Below are 19,825 nucleotides of genomic sequence, written 5' to 3'. Positions count from 1 at the left end.
GTCTCAACCCATTCATCTATGCAGATGATGTTACAATATACATTCCCTTCAGACAGGACTTGACAGAAATAACCAATGAAATTAATGATGGCCTTGACATCATGGACTCCTGGGCAAACTCATTCCAACTGATACGGAACACTGAAAAAACACACTGTCTCATCCTCTCATCACAACACAACAAATACAAACTCGCAACTATAAGCACCCCAGGACACACACTCCCTACTTCAGATAGCTTAAAAATACTCGGCATCACACTCGACCGCAACCTCACACTCGAGAACCAAGTAAATACCGTAATAAAGAAAATGTTCTGTGCAATGTGGAAACTCAAATGAATAAAACCTTTCTTCCCAAGGGAAACTTTTCAAAACCTAATACAATCAATGGTCCTAAGCCATGCAGATTACTGTAACAGAATCTACGCGGGATGTAAAGCACAACTCACAAAAAAACTCCAGACCGCCCAAAATACAGCAGCCAGATTGATATATGGTAAAACACGATTCGAAAGTGCTAAACTCCTACAAGGAAAGTTGCATTGGCTCCCAAAGAATGGACCATCTTCAAAATCTGCACCTTGGTACACAAAATCATCTACGGCATAGTACCAGGATACATGTTTGGACCTAATAGATCTACCAACCAGAAACAGAATCAGATCATCATGATCATACCTAAACCTACATTATCCAAACTGTAAAGGACTAAAATACAAAACAACTTTCACACCCAACTTCTCCTACATAAGCGCACAACTATGGAACGGACTCCGAAATGCTGTGAGAACAATCCATGACCACTTAAACTTCAGGAAATCACTCAAAACTCACCTCTTCAAAAAGGCCTATCCCACCGATCCAACATAAATCCCAGCAACACAGCATAACTAATGATCGTACTGGACAATTTATAATCTTCACTTCTTCCTTCACTTCCCTTGATGCCTGATCCACACCTACCTCATCTGACCACAATATAACTTTGTAGTACCGAATTGGCAACAGCCTCTATGGTACTATGTAAGCCACATTGAGCCTGCAAATAGGTGGGAAAATGTGGGGTACAAATGTAACAAATAAATAAATTATTCTGGCGTTGAAGGATTCCACTAGAAGCTTTTATAGTTCTAAGTGGAAGGAGTTTGCTGCCTAGTATGACAGAAATGCCCTAAAACCCTTTATCCATCCCATACAAAAAACTGCTTGAATAATTTCTGCATCTCTGTCAGGCCACAAAACCAGCTCTGTTAGGGTTCAGCTTAATACAGTTGACACTCATCACTGTGTAGAAGGTAAACTCATTAATTTACAATTTTTAGTTGAAAATCATGTGGTGCTTGCTTCTTTTTTTTTTTTAAATTTTTTCTTTATTGAGTTTATATTACATTCAGTCATACAACTTAAATGTCAGGAAAAGGAAACAAAAATGACCATTAGATTGTTTAACAAAGGAAATAGTTCAAAATCTTTTAGACCACTATAAAAATTGTGGCAAGACACAAGGAATAAATTATAAAAAACATGAAAATACATTTTAAATCTAAGGTGGTGCTTGCTTCTTTTGAAGCCGTCCATTAAACTGTCCGCTGTGTTTTGGGACTCCCACGTGATTCTGACTCAGCTTATGAAAGTTCCCTTTGAGCCACTACATTCTTGTGAGCTGAAGTATTTTACCTGGAAGGTCTTATTTTTGGAGATGGTCACTTCAGGATGCAGAGTGAGTGCGTTAGCTCCAAGCTTTAGTGATCCATCCTACACAAAGTTTTTTCAATACTAGGGTGGTTTTGTGCATGCATCCTAAGTTCCTGTCCTAAGTTATGTACATCTGAGCTGGGTGAAATAAGTCATTCTATCTGATGCTTATCTTCACATCACTCTGCCAGTTAATACTAGCTTATCTCCCTGGTGTCACTGGGATAGAAAACTGATTGCTCCCTTGCCTCTTGCCATTCAGAATAGATTTGAGGGGCATTTCTGCAGGCTGCTTTTTCTCTTTCTTAAGGTGATGTCAAGCATCCTTCGAAACCGTCAGAAAGTTCACCCATTTTTTTTCTTTCTTTTCACTCCAGTAGAAGCTAATGGAAACTGAATCTGTGGCCGAAATTCGCTGCTGTGGCCCTGACCCTGCCGCCTTTTCCATCCCCCCCCCCCGAGTCAGTCTGCCCCCTACCCACTCCTGGAGGGCGCAGCTGCCATTTTGATATTGGAAGTGACAAGAGCAGGAGCGACTGGGGATTGCTCCTGTCCATGCCGGTTCCAATCCTAAAATTTCTGCTGTGATGTCCCGCAGCAGTCACAGCCGCAATTTTTACAATGCAGCCAGCGGGACCAGTAGCAACTCTATGTTCTGCCCTGAAGAGGCCTCTAGACCACCAGGGCTTTGAGAAGGAATACCCAAGGATGTCCTACCAGTGGAGGGGTAGGGGACGGGTTCTCTGTTGGAGGGGGGGGGGGGGTGAGGGAAGGCTGGTTCAGGGGGATAGACGTGTGGTGGGGCCATGGTTTTGGGTTTCCATCGAAAATGCACATTCATTTTTGGCTGAAACCCAAAACCGAATTATGGTTGGCCTCTAGACTCCAATAAGTCTATATCTGCCATGGTCAAGCATACTTTTATTGGCTATCAGATTATATATTTGTCACTTAAACCCAGGCAGACAACCCTGAAAGGGTATTTCAAGGCTCACAACATAGAAATGTCAAGTAGTAGTAGTAGTAAAGACAGCGGACCATCTATGGTCAGCCTGCATGGAAAAGCTCTACAAACATGCATGGCAAAAAGTCTTTGGAAATTGTATTTATTATGAAAAAATGGTTAAAATCAGCAAACCTATAATTGGGAGAAACAGGGAGTTAAGATTTAAAAACAGCCTCATATTTCCTGCTGTTGTAGTCCATTAGTAGCCTGTAGCACTAAGAGCCATATGGTGCTAGTAGTGGGAGATCAGAGCGATATTAGTTACTGTGGACCTTTGATGATGGTTCCTATAGTATGAAAGGTTCAGGCCCAGATGATCATAAGCCAATAGGCTAGAGGCCCGCGTTTGCCTGTGCCCCAGGATCAGAGCTGGTGCGCGCGTGGAACAGCACACTCGCTGGCTCTGACCGCTAATTGCATGCAAATGCATGCAAACGAAGGTCTCACAAATTCCTCCTTCATGATCAGTGGGCTGATTTTCTGCTGGATTTGTCAAACCTAAGCCCCCCTCCCCCCAAAAACACAAGGTCTGGAGGTCCAGTGGACCTCTGGGCCCTCTCACCCCACCCCCAAACACTAAAAAGACCTGGTGGTCGAGATGATCGCTAGCCCCCCACCCCCTGGCAGGAGCCCCCAAGTCCGGCCAGACCCAACAACTCCCTCCCCCCCAATGGAAGATGACTCAATGACCCCCCCCCCCACGACAGAAGAGACCTCCCTGGTTATTGCCCCCCTTTACCCCAACCCGATCCCCCCACCACCCCAACAGAAGAAAGGGCTGAAGCCCCAACCTACTAGCCTAGCGGCCCCAATCTCCCACTTCCATACCTTCAAATGACAAGGAGGGAATAGCACTCCTTCCTCCTCCCAGTGCTGTCTCCGAAATGGCGGCGCTCTGCCCTTCCCAGTTCATCCTGTGATGTGCTGGGTCAGCTTCCCTACCTAGACTACCAGGTTGGGGCTGGAGATCTCTTCTGTCGGGGGGGGGGGGGGGTGGTCAGGTCAGGCCATCTTCCGTCGGGGGGAGGGAGGTCTGCTTTATTGATCTACCGGACCTCCAGCGCCTTGGAATGTTTGACAGGTCTCCCCTATCCTATGTTTTTGGTCTTGGTTTCCCCTGTTCCTCCAAACCCTAACACCAGCTCGGAGCTGACATGGGTTTGCAGCGGGAGCAGCGCCCTTGTTTGGCACACAGCCCATTGATCATGAGGGAGGAATGCAGGAGACCCTCATTTGCATGCATTTTTTTTGACAGCCTGTATCTGTCAAACAACTTCTGCAGTAGGATTGTGCCTTAGGCGCATGCCCAGGTACAGTCCTCCTGCAGAAGTACCCCTATGATCAGAGCTAATAATACGTCTAAATTTGCCTTCTATTACCTCTGATCATAGGGGCACTAATGCCCCATGCTATTCCGGTGCTAATTTTAGAGCTCTTTTTAGAACAGGCAGGGCTTCTGATCATCTGCACCTCAGTTTCTCTGTTCTTGTCAGTTCAGTGTGTGTTTGCAAATAGCATTTGAGAGTGTTGTATTCTACTGTGTCTCCACAAGTGGCTGCTTCCTGTAGAGATGTGTAATTGTCTGCTGCTGCTGCTTGCATATCTTGCCAGAGTCCAGAATGGGGTAATTTATGAACAATTTCCCATGTGTTAATCATTTCTTACAGAAAATTGCTCTTTACAATTTTGCGTCTGAATATTCATGTATAAGTACGTGTGCTAGGCAGAGAATTGGCACAGGTGGGATAGATTTGTGATATGCATGTGTATTTTATAAAAAGCATAAGTACCCACACAGATTTATACCTTCTTCAGAGGAAGTGTGACTTTATTTATTTATTTATTTATTTATTAGGGTTTATTTACCTCCTTTTTGAAGGAATTCATTCAAGGCGGTGTACAGTGATAGTGAAGAGTCAAGCAAAGATGCAACATATAGATAGGTAAGAGAGTAGGAAGAGTTAGTAAGGTGACTGATTTAAAGAAAGTTGCACATGAGGTCAGGGAGATGGTTAAATATTATCTCAGCTAGGGTGTCCTTCTGCAGTATGTGCAGCCCGAGTCACTCCTTGTGTGTGTGAGTGAGACTTCTTCCATTAAAGGCTTGGTTGAAGAGCCAAGCTTTCACCTGTTTCCTGAAGTAGAGATAGTCTTGTGTTAAGCGGAGCCTTTCAGGCAGTGCATTCCAGAGTGTGGGGGCTACTCCGGAGAAGGCTCGCTTGCGGGTATCAAATCATGTAATGTCTTTTGGAGAGGGTGTGGTTAGTGATAGTCCTTGGGAGGACCTTAGTGTCCTTGGCGGTGTATGGAGGAGGATCATCTTCTTCAGGTACTCGGGGCTATTCCCTTTCAGGGCCTTGAAGATCAGACATAGAGTTTTAAATTTAGCCCTATATTTTACTGGTACCCAATGAAGTTTTTGCAAAAATCATGTGATGTGGTCATGTTGCTTTCAACCTTTTGTGAGTCTTGCTGCTGCCTTCTGAATCAATTGGAACTGGTGCAGGCCCTTTGTAGTCAGACCATTGTATAGTGCATTGCAGTAATCCAGTCTTGATGTTATCATGGCATGCACAACTGGGATAAGATTTACCTTCTCGATGTAAGGAGAGAGGCAGCGTAGCTATCACAGATAGTAGAAGCAGCTCTTGAAGGTTGCTTGGATTTGGGGAATCAGAGTAAGTGTTGAATCTAACTGTATTCCAAGGTTCCTGACTTGTGATTTGAGGGAGCATTTGTACTTCCCAAAAGGGATTTTGATATCAGGTATGTATCCACTTGTATTAGGGACCCAGAGAAGCTCTGTTTTACTTGGGTCAGGCAAACTTTGTTGTGTTTAGCCCATACTTGAACTGATGTTAGACAGGTAATCAGTTTATTCAAGGCTGTAGGTAAGTCAGGTTCAGTGGGTATGAGTAGGTGCACATCATCCGCATAGATGTAGAACTGAGTGTCCATTGACTGAATCAGCTAGTGACTTGAGGTAGATATTGGACTGCAAAAAGTACAAATGAGATTGAAGTGGATAGAGCACCGTTCACAGAAGAGAGTGTGTATGAACAGCTTGAAAAGCTAAAGGTGGACAAAGCCATGGGACCGGATGGGATCCACCCCAGGATATTGAGGGAGCTCAGAGAGGTTCTGGCGGGTCCTCTTAAAGATTTGTTTAATATATCCTTGCAGACGGGAGAGGTTCCGAGGGATTGGAGAACGGCGGAGGTGGTCCCTCTTCACAAGAGTGGTGATAGGGAAGAAGTTGGAAACTACAGGCCGGTAAGCCTCACTTCGATTATTGGAAAAGTAATAGAAGCGATGCTGAAGGAAAGGATAGTGAATTTCCTGGAAGTCAATAAATTGCAAGATCCGAGACAACATGGTTTTACCAAAGGGAAATCGTGCCAAACGAATCTCATTGAGTTCTTTGATTGGGTGACAGGAGAATTGAATCAGGGACAAGCTATGGACGTAATCTACTTAAATTTCAGCAAAGCTTTTGACACGGTTCCCCACAGGAGGCTCTTAAATAAACTGGATGGGCTGAAGATAGGACCCGAAGTGGTGAACTAGATTAGGAACTGGTTGATGGACAGAAGCCAGAGGGTGGTGGTGAATGGAATTCGCTCGGAGGAGGGAAAGGTGAGTAGTGGTGTGCCTCAAGGATCGGTGCTGGGACCAATTCTGTTCAATATATTTGTGAGTGACATTGCCGAAGGGTTAGAAGGTAAAGTTTGCCTATTTGCGGATGATACTAAGATCTGTAACAGAGTGGACACCCGGGAGGGAGTGGAAAACATGAAAAAGGATCTGAGGAAGCTAGAAGAATGGTCTAAGGTTTGGCAATTAAAATTCAATGCGAAGAAATGCAAAGTGATGCACTTAGGGAATAAAAATCCTCGGGAGACGTATGTGTTAGGCGGGGAGAATCTGATAGGTACGGACGGGGAGAGGGATCTTGGGGTGATAGTAACTGAGGATCTGAAGGCGACAAAACAGTGTGACAAGGCGGTGGCCGTAGCTAGAAGGTTGTTAGGCTGTATAGAGAGAGGTGTGACCAGCAGAAGAAAGGAGGTGTTGATGCCCCTGTATAAGTCGTTGGTGAGGCCCCACCTAGAGTATTGTGTTCAGTTTTGGAGGCCGTACCTTGCAAAGGATGTAAAAAGAATTGAAGCGGTGCAAAGAAAAGCTAAGAGAATGGTAAGGGATTTGCGTTACAAGACGTATGAGCAGAGACTTGATGACCTGAACATATATACTCTGGAAGAAAGGAGAAACAGGGGTGATATGATACAGACATTCAAATATTTGAAAAGTATTAATCCGCAAATGAACCTTTTCCGGAGGTGCGAAGGCGGTAGAACGAGAGGACATGAAATGAGATTGAAGGGGGGCAGACTCAAGAAAAATGTCAGGAAGTATTTTTTCACGGAGAGAGTAGTGGATGCTTGGAATGCCCTCCCGCGGGAGGTGGTGGAAATGAAAACGGTAACAGAATTCAAACACGCGTGGGATAAACATAAAGGAATCCTGTTCAGAAGGAATGGATCCTAAGGAGCTTAGCCGAGATTGGGTGGCAGAGCCGGTGGCGGGAGGCGGGGATAGTGCTGGGCAGACTTATACGGTCTGTGCCAGAGCCGGTGGTGGGAGGCGGGGCTGGTGGTTGGGAGGCAGGGATAGTGCTGGGCAGACTTACACAGTCTGTGCCCTGAAAAGGACAGGTACAAATCAAGGTATGGTATACACAAAAAGTAGCACATATGAGTTTATCTTGTAGGGCAGACTGGATGGATCATGCAGGTCTTTTTCTGCCGTCATTTACTATGTTACTATGTTACTATATTGAACAGAATAGGTGACAGTATTGATCCTTGTGGTACCCCGCAGGTCAGTGTTCATGGCGATGATGAGTTGCTGCCAAACATTATGGATTGTTGCCTGTCTGATAGATAGTATCTGAACCAGGCAAGTACTGTTCCATTGATACCTGTTTCTGTCAGTCATGCTAGCATGATATCATGATCCACAGTGTCAAAAGCTGCTGAGAAATCTAACAGTACTAACATTGAGGCGAATCCCTTGTCTCGGTTTCTGTGAAGATCATCTAGTAGGGATACGAGGACCGTTTCTGTTCTATAACCGGGTCTGAATCCAGATTGACATGGATCTAGCCAATCATTTAGTTGAACACAGACTGTTTGTTCTATGAGTTTCCCTAGAAATGGGATATTGGATACTGGCCTGTAACTTCAAGTTTGTCCTGGTCAAGGTTGTTTTTCTTTAGCAGAGGGCAAATCACTGCCCTTTTTAATGCTGTTGGTAGTTGCCCATTAGAAAGAGAGGTGTTCACAATTTTTGTGGCGCCTTCTATGAGGCCCATAGTTGCCTGCTGCACTATCTTTGATGGGCAGGGGTCGAAGGAGCAGGTAGTTGGTCAAAGGTCTCTTAGGATTTTGTCAAGGCTCTCCTCTGTCATTGGTTTAAAAGTGTACCGTCTGTCTCTGTCAGGAGGGGACGAGTTTGTGCACCCCTGGTTGACTGGTTGTGGACTGGGTGGGACTGCCTGTAAATCTTGGCAGAGGCTTTTAATTTTGTTGGCAAAGTGTGCAGCAAAATCATTGCAGTTCAGTTTAGTTTAGACATCACAGTTGAAACCCAGGTCAAAGTTTCGGCCTGCCTTTCAGACATCGCTGCCTGGATGTCCAACCGGCATCTGAAACTGAACATGGCAAAGACTGAGCTCCTTGTCTTTCCACCCAAACCCCCTTCTCCTCTTCCCCCACTTTCTGTCTCTGTTGACAATGCCCTCATCCTCCCTGTCTCTTCAGCCCGCAATCTCGGAGTCATTTTTGACTCCTCCCTCTCCTTCTCTGCCCATATCCAGCAGACAGCTAAGACCTGTCGCTTCTTCCTCTATAATACTCAAGGCCCATCTCTTCTCCCTTGCTTTTGGTGCCTAACCACCTTCCCATTCCTGATACCTACACTGACTACATAGTTTTTACCTTTACCTGTAAGCTCTCTTGAGCAGGGACTGTCCTTCCCCATGTTTAAACTTGTACAGCGCTGCGTAACCCTGGCAGCGCTATAGAAATGCTAAGTAGTAGTAGTAGTAGTTTAGACTGGGCAGGCTGGTTCTGTTGTGGGGGTTGCAGTAGGCTGTTTACTATACTGAACAATTGCTTGATTGAATTGGCAGCCTGTGCAATGCATTGAGAGAAATACTGTTTTTTGGTTGCTGTTAAGGTTTGGTGGTACTTTGCTGTGTGCTTCCTACAGTTTAGCCTGTCTTCATTCAGGCGAGATTTATGCCATCTCCTTTCCAGTTTTCGTCCTTCGCGTTTAAGGATCCAAAGTTGTGGAGAAAACCAAGATGCATCACAGGGGACAGTTATAGTTGCCAATTTTATAGAGGCACATAGATATCTATGTTGCCTTTGTAAATAGAGGCCACAATATGTGGAACAGCCTATTTACTAAAAGAAATCAGGTTAAACATTTTTGTTCTGAGTTTTCTGTGGCCTGGTATAGATCTGGGGCTCTGGCTCCCGCTTGCATCTTTTGCCCTTTTGATGCTCTTGTCTGTCTGAGCAGGAGGACAGTAGACCTCTTTTTGTCCCCCTTTTTTTTCTTTTTTGAATGTGTCCAGCAAGAAATCACAATAAGTGTTATACTTACCCCATAAAAGGTAGTTCCTGTAAGCCTATTATATCTGACAAGTTTGAAGTTTGAGTGGACAGAACTGCTTGTCTCGCAGTCCCCTTCTCGGAACTTACTCACTAAGAGACCTCTTGCAGCGATTTGACACCACTGAGGCACTGGCTCGATCAGGCCATCCATCTAAAATCAGTAGCCATGGGTTAAGAAAACTGCCAGGGAAGGTCAAGTTGAGACCTAAGATTTATATAAAAGAAGTACAGTAGTTTCCCTCTGAGACTGGTACAGTGCTGATTGTTAGACAGTCTCAAGCTTGCTCCAAAAACATAGCGACGTAGGAGAGTGGCAAGATGTACACCACTGATGAAGAAAAGCCATATAATGTGCTGTGTAGCATTTGCAAAGAAATAGTTAAGGGGCACTGCACACATGGAAGAAAATTTTGTTGTCTGATGAGACCGAATTGAAATTCTTTTTTGTTTCAATGATAGATGATATGCGTAGCATAACTGAAACATAGCATATCCCTGCAGACAATGCTTTCCAGCAACTGTGACAGGAAGGCTTGGGAAGAATCAAGGGAAAGATGGATGGTGCAAAGTGGAGGGCCTAGTGGTTAGAGCACTGGTCTTGCAATCCAGAGGTGGCCGGTTTAAATCCTGCTGCTGCTCCTTGTGATCTTGGGCAAGTCACTTAACCCTCCATTGCCTCAGGTACAAACTTAGATTGTGAGCCCTCCTGGGACAGAGAAATATCCAGTATACATGAATGTAACTCACCTTGTGCTACTACTGAAAAAGGTGTGAGCAAAATCTAAATAAATAAAATAAATAAATAAAAAGTACAGAAAAGCCTGTTCCAGTCTGCCATAGACCTGGGAATGTGGAGAAATTTACCTTTTATCTGGACAGTAATTCTAACCACAAAGCAAAAGCCATAATGGAGAGGCTCAGCAAAAAGGTGAATGTCCTTGAGTAACCAAGTGAAAGCTCAGATCTGAATTTGATAGAAAATCTGTGGCAAGACTTGAAGACTGCACTCCACAAGCGATCTCTAGCCAGCTTGAAAGAGTTTGAGCTATTCTTGCGAGATGAATGAGCAAAAACTGCATCATACGACTGAAAGATAAGTGTCTTCTAAATTAGTGAAGGACTCTTGGCTGTTATTGCTGCAAATGGTGCGCCTGCCAATTATTTATTTATATATTGGGATTTATTAAACCGCCTTTATAAAGAGAGTCACCCAAGGCGGTGTACAGTAGGCACAGTTTAACATCAAACTTACAATTTTGTAAACAGCATAACAATAGTAAAATGAACAAGTAAAGACAGAGACAGAATACAGAGGAAAACTTGAAAGCAGCAAATTGAGACCTAATAATAGGACTACCATGAAACAGGATCAAAAATATACACATTTAACAGCAATGAAATTCAAATAACAGAGATATAATACGATGTAAGCACACAATTAGAACATTCAAATAACATTGCTATGATACTAATGCTTTTTTATAATATAGCTGAGGGGCCAAGTGCAGATTATATACATGAGGACAAGATGAGTGGTACAGAGTCAATTGGGATAAATAAATGGGTGGATAAACTAATGGCATGTTCTTTGTATAGTTAATTAAGATATAAGGAACTGGTCTAAGATACAGTGGGTGTGGCAAACTAGACCAGGTGCAGAATGGGTGTATAGTCAGTCACCCTATATATTAAAGACTTGGAAGAAGAAGGGTTATGAAGATGTATAAAATCAAGACTTTTTGGTTTCTTATTCTTAATTATTCTTTGAATATTTTTATACCGTATTTACTTGTCTATAAATCAAGGGCACACTTGCCTGCAGGCATGCCCTTCTCTCAATGTATGTGCTCAGCACAAATTTTCAACCTGCCAAAAAATTTTCAGATTTTAAACAATCACTACTATGTATTTGTATCACTCTCCAGCCCAACTTGCATATCTCCTCAAAATCTCTTGTCTTGCCTTTGACAAATGTCCAGACTCACCTTTTTCCAGTGGTCGAGTTTTGCGGCTTCCCGGACTGCCTTGTTCTTGATTGATGCCTCTGCTGCCTCTTTCCCTGTTATCCAAGCTTCATTCCAGAGATTATCCAAGCCTCACTCTGATGTTCCTGCATCCAATCTTCACTCCAGAGTCAATCCAAGCCTCAGTCTGATGTCCCAGTAGCTTAGCCTCACTTTGGTGCCTTGCTGTGTTTCTCAGTGTGTTCCAAGCCTCTTTCCAAGTTGTGACATTATCAGTGAGGTCCTTTATAATGCACCTCGGGACTTTCATGCTTTTCCTTTTGCAAGAGGTCTCTTATTCTTGTCTTTGCGTTTGTTCCTTGTTTGGATCCAGTTCCTGCTTGGCTTTGTTCCTGTGTGCCATGTCCCTGAAGCCTTGCTTCCTGCCTAACTTTGTTCCTATGAATCTTATCCCTGAATCCTTGTTCCTATGTTTCTGAACCTTGTTCCTGAAAGCCTTGCTCTTGAAAACCTTGTTAATGGAAGCCTTATTCCTGTATGCCTTGTTTCCTGCCGAGTCTTTTTCCTGTGTGTCTTGTTTCTGAACCTTGTTCCTTAAAGCCTTGACCTTGTTCATGGAAGCCTTATTCCTGTATGCCTTGTTTCCTGTCTAGCTTTGTTCCTGTGAGTCTTGTCCCTGAATCCTTGTTCCTGTGTGTCTTGTTTCTAAACCTTGTTCCTGAAAGCCTGGTTTCTGCTATAGCCAAACTCTGCTCCTGGTTTCTGTCACAGTCTAACCCGGCTCTTGACTCTTGCTACAGTCTAACTCTACTCCTGGCTCTTGCTACAGTTAAACCTTATTCTTGACTTCTGCTATGATCTAGCTCTGTTCCTGGCTCCTGCTTTAGCCAAACCCTGTTCCTGGTTTCTGCTACAGCCAATCCCTGTTCCTAGTTCCTGCTACAGCCAAGCTCCATTCCTGGATCCTTCCGTTCCTAGTTCCTGCTATAGCCAAGCTCTGTTTCTGCTACATTTAAGCTCTGTTCCTGGTTCCTGCTCTAATCAAGCTCTGTTCCTGGTTCCTGCTACAGTCAAGCTCTGTTCCTGGTTTCTGTTACAGCCAAGCTCCGTTCCTGGATTCTTCCGTTCCTAGTTCCTGCTATAGCCAAGCTCTGTTTCTGCTACATTTAAACTCTGTTCCTGGTTCCTGCTACAGCCAAGCTCCGTTCCTGGTTTCTGTTTCTGCCTAGCTCCAGCCCTGCTTTGTCTTCCATGTCTTGTGCCTTGTCTTCTTTTGCTCTTTCTCGTTCCTGGATCCAGTTCTTGCCCTGCCTAGCCTTGTCTTGTCTGAACCCAGTTCTAGCCTTGTTTGTGTGTCTTGCCTTGTTCCTTTCTGGGTTCAGTTCTAGCCCTGTTGCCTTGCTGTCCTTGCCTCATCTGGATCCAGCTTCTGTCTTGCCTGTCTGCTTTGTCCAGTTATACCTAGCCTTGCCTTGTCCTGTCCAGTCCTGTCTGGATCCAGTTCTTGCCTTGTGCTTCTTTTGCGTTTTCTGGACCCAGTTTTAACTTAGTTCTGTATCCTGCCTTGTTCTGCCTGGGGTTATTCTGCCTTGTCTATTCTGAACCCAGTTTTAACCTAGTTCCGAGTCTTGCCTTGAACTGCCTAGGTTCCAATTCTGCCCCTTGCCTTGCTTTCATTGCCTTGTTTGGATCCGGTCCTTGTCTTATTTGTTGTATCTTGTTACTTCTGCCCTGTGCCAGCCCAGAGGACTTGTCTGCTGCAGCCCTGGCTGTGGCCCAAGGGCTCACCATCCCTAAATCCATGACAGTCTTTAATTTGAACACTGTATGGACTCAACCTGAATTAAGAATTCTTCCCACACCAGGGATAAATATAGCACTGGCTGTATCCTCTCAAGCAACTTCAGTACAACCAGAGTCTCTCTACTGTACTTCCATAAACCTAGCAATAGCAAACATGCAATGGCACTGATGAGAATGACCCATAGGTAAGACAACTCTTATTTATTGATGGGATTTTGAAGTCAAAATTTAATGGAAGGTAATTTTCATTTCAACAATGCATGTGTACAGTATATCAATGAAACAAATTAATACATTTTTATTGTGTTGATGGGAATTTGAAGTCAAAATTTCATGTACGGTAATTTTCATTTCAACAGTGCATGTGTACAGTATGTTGTATCAATGAAACAAATTAATGCATTTTTATTGTGTTTTTTTTAGACAGAATATGAAAAATATACAAGGGGGTAAAGTCTTACCATGCATTTTCTTGCATTTTTTCCAGTGTTTCTGGGCAACTAACACCCAGTTCTGCAAGTTATACATACATGCATACAGTTGTGTGCAAAAGTTTAGATACCATTGGGGTGGAGGAGTAGCTTAACGGTTAGTGCAGTGAACTGAGATCCTGGGAAACTGGGTTCAATTACCACTGCAGCTCCTTGTTAATCTGGTCAAGTCACTTAACCCTCCATTGCCCCAGGTACAAAAACTTAAGATTGTGAGCCCACTGAAAGAGAAAATGTGTGCATATAATGTATACAGTGATGTGTATGTCTAATAGCACTATAGAAATAAGTAGTAGTAGTAAATTTGAAAACATAAATGAACACTAGCTGACACCAACTCTACACTGTACAAAATTAAACACATCATCTTTTTGCAAATATTAATGAATAATTGCTATTTATTTGCTGATTTTAACAGATTGAAAATCCATTAAAAAATATATATGTTTAGCAGATGCAAAAGTTTGGCCATCCAGATCATTTTCCCCACCTTTTGTTTGTGAATGCTATACTGAGTGTGACTGCATTCTGTCCTATCAATAATTGGCGTTCCATTTCTAATTAATTAACATTAATTTTATTATAAACCGCTTTGGCCTATATTTACAGGAAAGGTGGTACATAAAGATTCATTACAACTTAAAAAAAACAACTAACTAATAAGGCTTAGTCAGCTATAAAATACCTGGTTCTCAGAATCATCAGTCAGCATTTTGTAAACACTCTGTTTTCTCCAAGGACAAGCAGACCCAGTTGTATTCTCACATATGGATGACATCATCTGATAGGGCCTGGTGCAGATGCTGGCTAATGTGTAGATGTTTCAAGAAAATTCTAGCAATGGGTGCCTTCCCGCCTGACACACGAGTCCCTCAGTCTTAGTTTTTCTGCGGAACAGGGAGGACATATCTTTGCAGTCTTCCCTCGGCACTTTTTTATCTTGTGATCTGGCTTGGCCACTGTTTGGAAAACAGGATACTGGGCTAGATGGACCATTGTTCTGTCCCAGTATTGCTACTCTTTGTTCATCCAGCAGGAGACACTTTTTGGCTCCTCAAAGGCCAATCCATCAACATCAGCACCAGAAGCATGGACCTCAGTGGCTGCCCAGACATCAGCTACCACTGGGAGTTCACCGGCATCAAGGTAGTCTCCACTTCCCTCAACATCAGGCACTGATAAGAACATAAGAATAGCCATACTGGGTCAGACCAATGGTCCATCTAGCCCAGTATCCTGCTTCTAACAGTGACCAATCCAGGTCACAATTACCTGGCAGAAACCCAAATAGTAGCAACATTCCATGCTACCAATCCCAGGGCAAGCAGTAGCTTCCCTCATGTCTATCTCAATAGCAGACTATGGACTTTTCCTCCAGGAACTTGTCCAAACCTTATTTAAACCCATATATGCTAACCGCTGTTACCACATCCTCTGGCAACAAGTTCCAGAGCTTAACTATACTGTGAGTGAAAAAAATATTTCATCCTATTTGTTTTAAAAGCATTTCCATTGAGTGTCTTCTGGTCTTTGTACTTTTTGAAAGAGTGAAAAATCGATTCACATTTACCTGTTCTACACTACTCAGAATTTTGTAAATCTCAATCATATCTCCCCTCAGCCATTTCTTTTCCAAACTGAAGAGCCCTAACCTCTCTAGCTTTTCCTCATATGAGAGGAGTTCCATCCCCTTTATCATTTTGGTCGCTCTTCTTTGAACCTTTTCTAATTTCACTATATCTTTTTTGAGACACAGCGACCAGAATTGAACGCAATACTTAAGGTGAGGTCACACCATTGAGTGATACAGAGGCATTATAGTATTCTTGGTCTTATTTATTATCCTTTTCTTAATTTCTTAATAATGCTCCGAATCAGAAACATCTGATTTGACTCGTCATCACTGTGTCCTTCTGCCTTCCATCTCTTAAACCTATCAATCAATTCTGTCAAGTATGACTTCTTCTTGGCCTTTTTTTTTTAATTGATTTGTGTCTCAGGAGTTCTCTAGCTGTAATGTGAAATGTGAAGTCTTTGTTTAAGCATGCATCAATAAATTATTTGAATGGTTTTTCTAAAATCTCCAATTAGAGTTGGTGGATTATTTTTTGGAATGAGAAAGAGAATTCTCATAGGATGCATATCAGAATTAGGAAGCTGTCCTTTGGCAAGTTCGATAGCTGTGATTCCTAATGACTTCAGCAGCCATCCAAAATGGAGTGACTACAAATGTGTTCCTCTTAATCTCAGTGTCTGTTAGCTGCCTAGCAATGCCAAAATCTGCAAGTTTAACCTCACCTAATCTCTCTTGTGCTATACAATATCATTTTAAGCCCACTAGCCACTCTGATACAATCCTCAAACCTTAAGTTTTATATCCACATTGACAACAATCTGCTGGTTTCTCCACAAAACCCAATGTATATCTCTTTGTTTCAATAAAATAGATGCCTGGTTTACAACTAACTGTCTCATTTTGAATTCCTTGAAATCCCTTTCACTCTTGATCACCGGTCACCCCTTCATTCTTTCTGCCACTCCCCTACGTCAGAATTCACCCCTTCTCCGAGTTCATTCTCTTAGGTACCTGGGGGTCACTGTTGACCCTCAACTGTCCTTTGACTTACACATTTTCTCAATGATGCGGGCCTACTTTTACTCTCTCTGCATCATTCGATCTTTCTGCAGCAGCCTGGATGATGATTCCTGTGCAACCTTGCTTTGATTTCCTGATGCCTCGATTATTATAACATGGTCTACCTGATTCTCCCTAAATTCCTCATTAAACGACTTCAAACTATTCAGAATACTGCTACCCATTTGCTTTCTCACACCCATAGGTCAAATCATGTCTCCCTCCTCATTCACCATCACTGGCTCCCTGTCCCCTATCATATTCAGTTTAAGGTCCTTACTCTGGCCCACAAAGTTCTCCACACTGGGATCCCCTCTTACCTCTCTGCACTTATATCTCCTTACACACCCTCTAGGGCTTTGCGTTCCCGCTGTTGGTTTCCAACTATCTTTACCCTCTGTCCACTGTTCTCGCATACAATCTACCCATCACTTAGCTTTCTTTGCAGTGACTGTCTCTCTGGAACACCCTTCTGCCCGAACTTCATTCCGACCAGTCTTATCCCTGTTTCGAATACTTCTGAAGACTTATCTTTTCCCTCAGGCATTTCCCTCCATTATATCATGATTGATCCGGCTTAACTGCCCATCCTGGGGTCCTGTTTCTACTTATACTATGTTTTCCTCTCCTCTAGTTCATTTTCTCCTGTGCTATCCCTGTATTTCTGCATTTTGTAGTTCCTTTCCTTTTTTTTTTTTTTAATTGTACACCACTCTGATTGTTACCTGAAGGGTGGTATATCAAGTCCCCATAAGTACATAAATAACAGTAGCCATACTGGGTCAGACCAATGGTCCATCTAGCCCAGTATCCTGTTTTCCAAACAGTGGTCAAGCCAGGTCACAGGTACCAGGAACCCAAATTGTGACAATACTCCATACTACAAATCCCAGGGCAAGCAGTTGCTTCCCATGTCTGCCCGTAAACATTAATAAGCACCTTGTTCTGATGAAAAGACATTGGCCACTTTTATAGCCCTGTGAATTTTCTTCTCTGTGCAGATAGTCAAGACGTTTTAAAATTTCTTTCAGCATTGTTGCAATCTGGAATTCATCAAATGAACCAGCTTGCAGAAGATCTAAAGCTGATCCACCACCTAAATATTCCATTATTATCCATAACTTTGTACCCTTTAAATATGATCCATAGCACTTTGTTACATAGGGTCTGTCACCAGTGCATTTTTTCTAGCGAAAAAGGTGCAGGTACTCAAATGCCAGGCCACCCTTCAGGGGTGGGGTGATTACTGAAGACCCACCCCACAATAGCCAGGCCCCCTGCAACCAGTCACAGAATCTATGACAAGGCAGAATTTGTGTGTAGAGCCTGAGCTCTTTCATTAAAACTTGGGGACCATGGGTCAATTTTAGCAAACAATGGAAAAGGTGCCGGTACTCAGTACCCCCAGGTACCCCCTCAAAAAAAGCCCTGGCTATCACACTGGCTTAAGACAGTTATTTGTTGTTAAATGTCCTCTTTTTCATCCTTCGTTTCCTCAAGGTCAGTGATTTTTATAGCAACTACTTGTTGTCTCCGATCATCTATTCCTTTAAAAACTTCACCAAAGGAGCCTTTTCCAATAGGTTCAAATTTTGTAAACAGTTCTTTGGGGTCAGCCCTGTTGTTCTGCATCCCCTTATGGACAATGGCTGTGCTGCACACCCACTGACTAGCTCTCAGCGATGCCTTGGTCTCTGTGCTGTGTCTGTTCTCCTTGGCGGTCTCTGGCTTTCCATACTTTGCTGAGTGAAGTCCATTTTGGCTGCTGCACTGCTTCAGTGAGCTGTGGTTGTTACCGTAGCTCGAGGAAGTGAATCCAGCAGTCCTGACTGTTGTGGTGGCACACGAGAGGGAGGAGACTGAGACAGCCTCACAGTGACGAGTGCGAGATCGCCATGTCTATTTGCTTTTTTGGTCGCCACCACACACTGGAGAGAAGATTTCATTGTATTGTCTACAATGACACCTAGATCTTTTTCTTGGGTGCTGACTCCCAAGGTGGACCTTAACATCAGGTTAACTATGATTTGGATATGGCAGTGGGCCCTCCTTCAGTGGAGGGTCCTGTGAGCCACATACCTAGCGGGAAAAGACAACAGCCTGGCAGACAGACTGAGCAGGGTAATGCTACCTCACAAGTGATTTTGCAGTGTGGATGTAGACTGCGAGATCTTCTGAGAGTGAGGCACCCCCTTGGTGGATCTTTTTGTCACTCATCTAAACAACAGAGCCCCCCAGTTCTGTTCCAGGCTCAGGTCACATGGCAGCCTAGTGTCAAATGATTTTCTCCTACATTGGGGGACAGGTCTTTGCATCCTTTAATACTTCTCATATAGAAGACTTTGCTGAAACTCAAGCAACATCGGGGAACTAGGACTCTAATCTCTCTTTCTTGGCCGAGACAGATCTGTTTTCCTCTTCTGGAGTTGTCCTCCGAAGATCCGTGGAGACCAGAATGTTTTCCGACTCTCATCACGCAGAACGAGGGGTTCCTTCAGCATTCCAGTCTCCTGGTCCCTGGCCCTCATGATCTGGATGTTAAGAATTTAGGGTTTGCATTTGTGAATCTGCCTGTGTCTCCAGAATCTTGCTTGCTTCCAGAAAAACTCCACTAAGAGGCGTTATTCTTTTAAGTGGAAGAGGTTTGCTGTCTGGTGTGAAAGCAAGGCCCTAGATCCTCTTACTTGTCCTACACAAAAACTGCTTGAATTCCCCCCTGTACCACTCTGAATCTGCTTTGAAAACCAACTTTGTAGGGTTTCATCTCCATGCAATTAGTGCTTACCTTCTCCATGTAGGAGGTAATCCCATCTCTGTACAGCCTCTATTCATTTTATGAAAGGTTTGCTGTTGACCAAGCCTCCCATTAAACTTCCCACTGTGTCATGCAATCTCAATGTTCTCACCTATCTGATCTGGAAACTTCTACTTTTGGTGGTGATCACTTCAAATCGCAAGGTCAGTGAACTCCAGTCCCTTGTAGCTGATGCACCTTACACTAAGTTTCATCATAATAGAGTAGTTCTTTGCACGCACCCTAAGTTCCTTCCTAAAGTGATGTCAGAGTTTCATCTTAATCAGTCAATTTTTCTGCCAACATTTTTCCCCAAACCACGTGCCCATTCTGGTGAAAACATACTGCTTATCTTAGACTGCAAGTGAGTCATTTATTTCTACCTGGAAGGGACTAAAGTCCATAGACAGTCCACCCAAAGAAGATGGGGTTAGCCATCTGCAAACGCACAGTTTCCAATTGGCTAGCAGATTACATCTTCTTCACTTATGCCCAGGCTGGGCTGACTCTTGAGGGTCATGTCAAGGCTCATTATGTCAGAGCCATGGCTATGTCGATATCCCACTTGAGGTCAGCCTTCATAGAGGAGATTTGCAAGGCTATGATGTCTTCTGTCCACACATTCACATCTGAATACTGCCTTGAGCAGGATACCTACCTTACGTGACAGCTGATTCGGTCAGACAGTCCTGCAGAACCTATCCAACTCTACCTTCCAAGGCCCAGATTTGTTATGTTTCAGGCTGCACATT

The 19,825-nt window shown here is 43.5% G+C and overlaps 1 protein-coding gene and 1 pseudogene across 4 annotated transcripts in view; one reads left to right on the top strand and one right to left on the bottom strand.

The window, feature by feature from the left end:
- Positions 1 to 19,825, top strand: part of ICK (intestinal cell kinase) — a 233,865-nt gene that overhangs the window by 111,058 nt on the left and 102,982 nt on the right. The window lies entirely within an intron of this gene.
- Positions 15,484 to 17,743, bottom strand: LOC115467366 (annotated as a pseudogene).

Source organism: Microcaecilia unicolor, chromosome 3, assembly GCF_901765095.1.
Source record: "Microcaecilia unicolor chromosome 3, aMicUni1.1, whole genome shotgun sequence".
NCBI lineage: Eukaryota > Metazoa > Chordata > Amphibia > Gymnophiona > Siphonopidae > Microcaecilia > Microcaecilia unicolor.
This window is presented reverse-complemented; position numbering and strand designations above follow the sequence as displayed.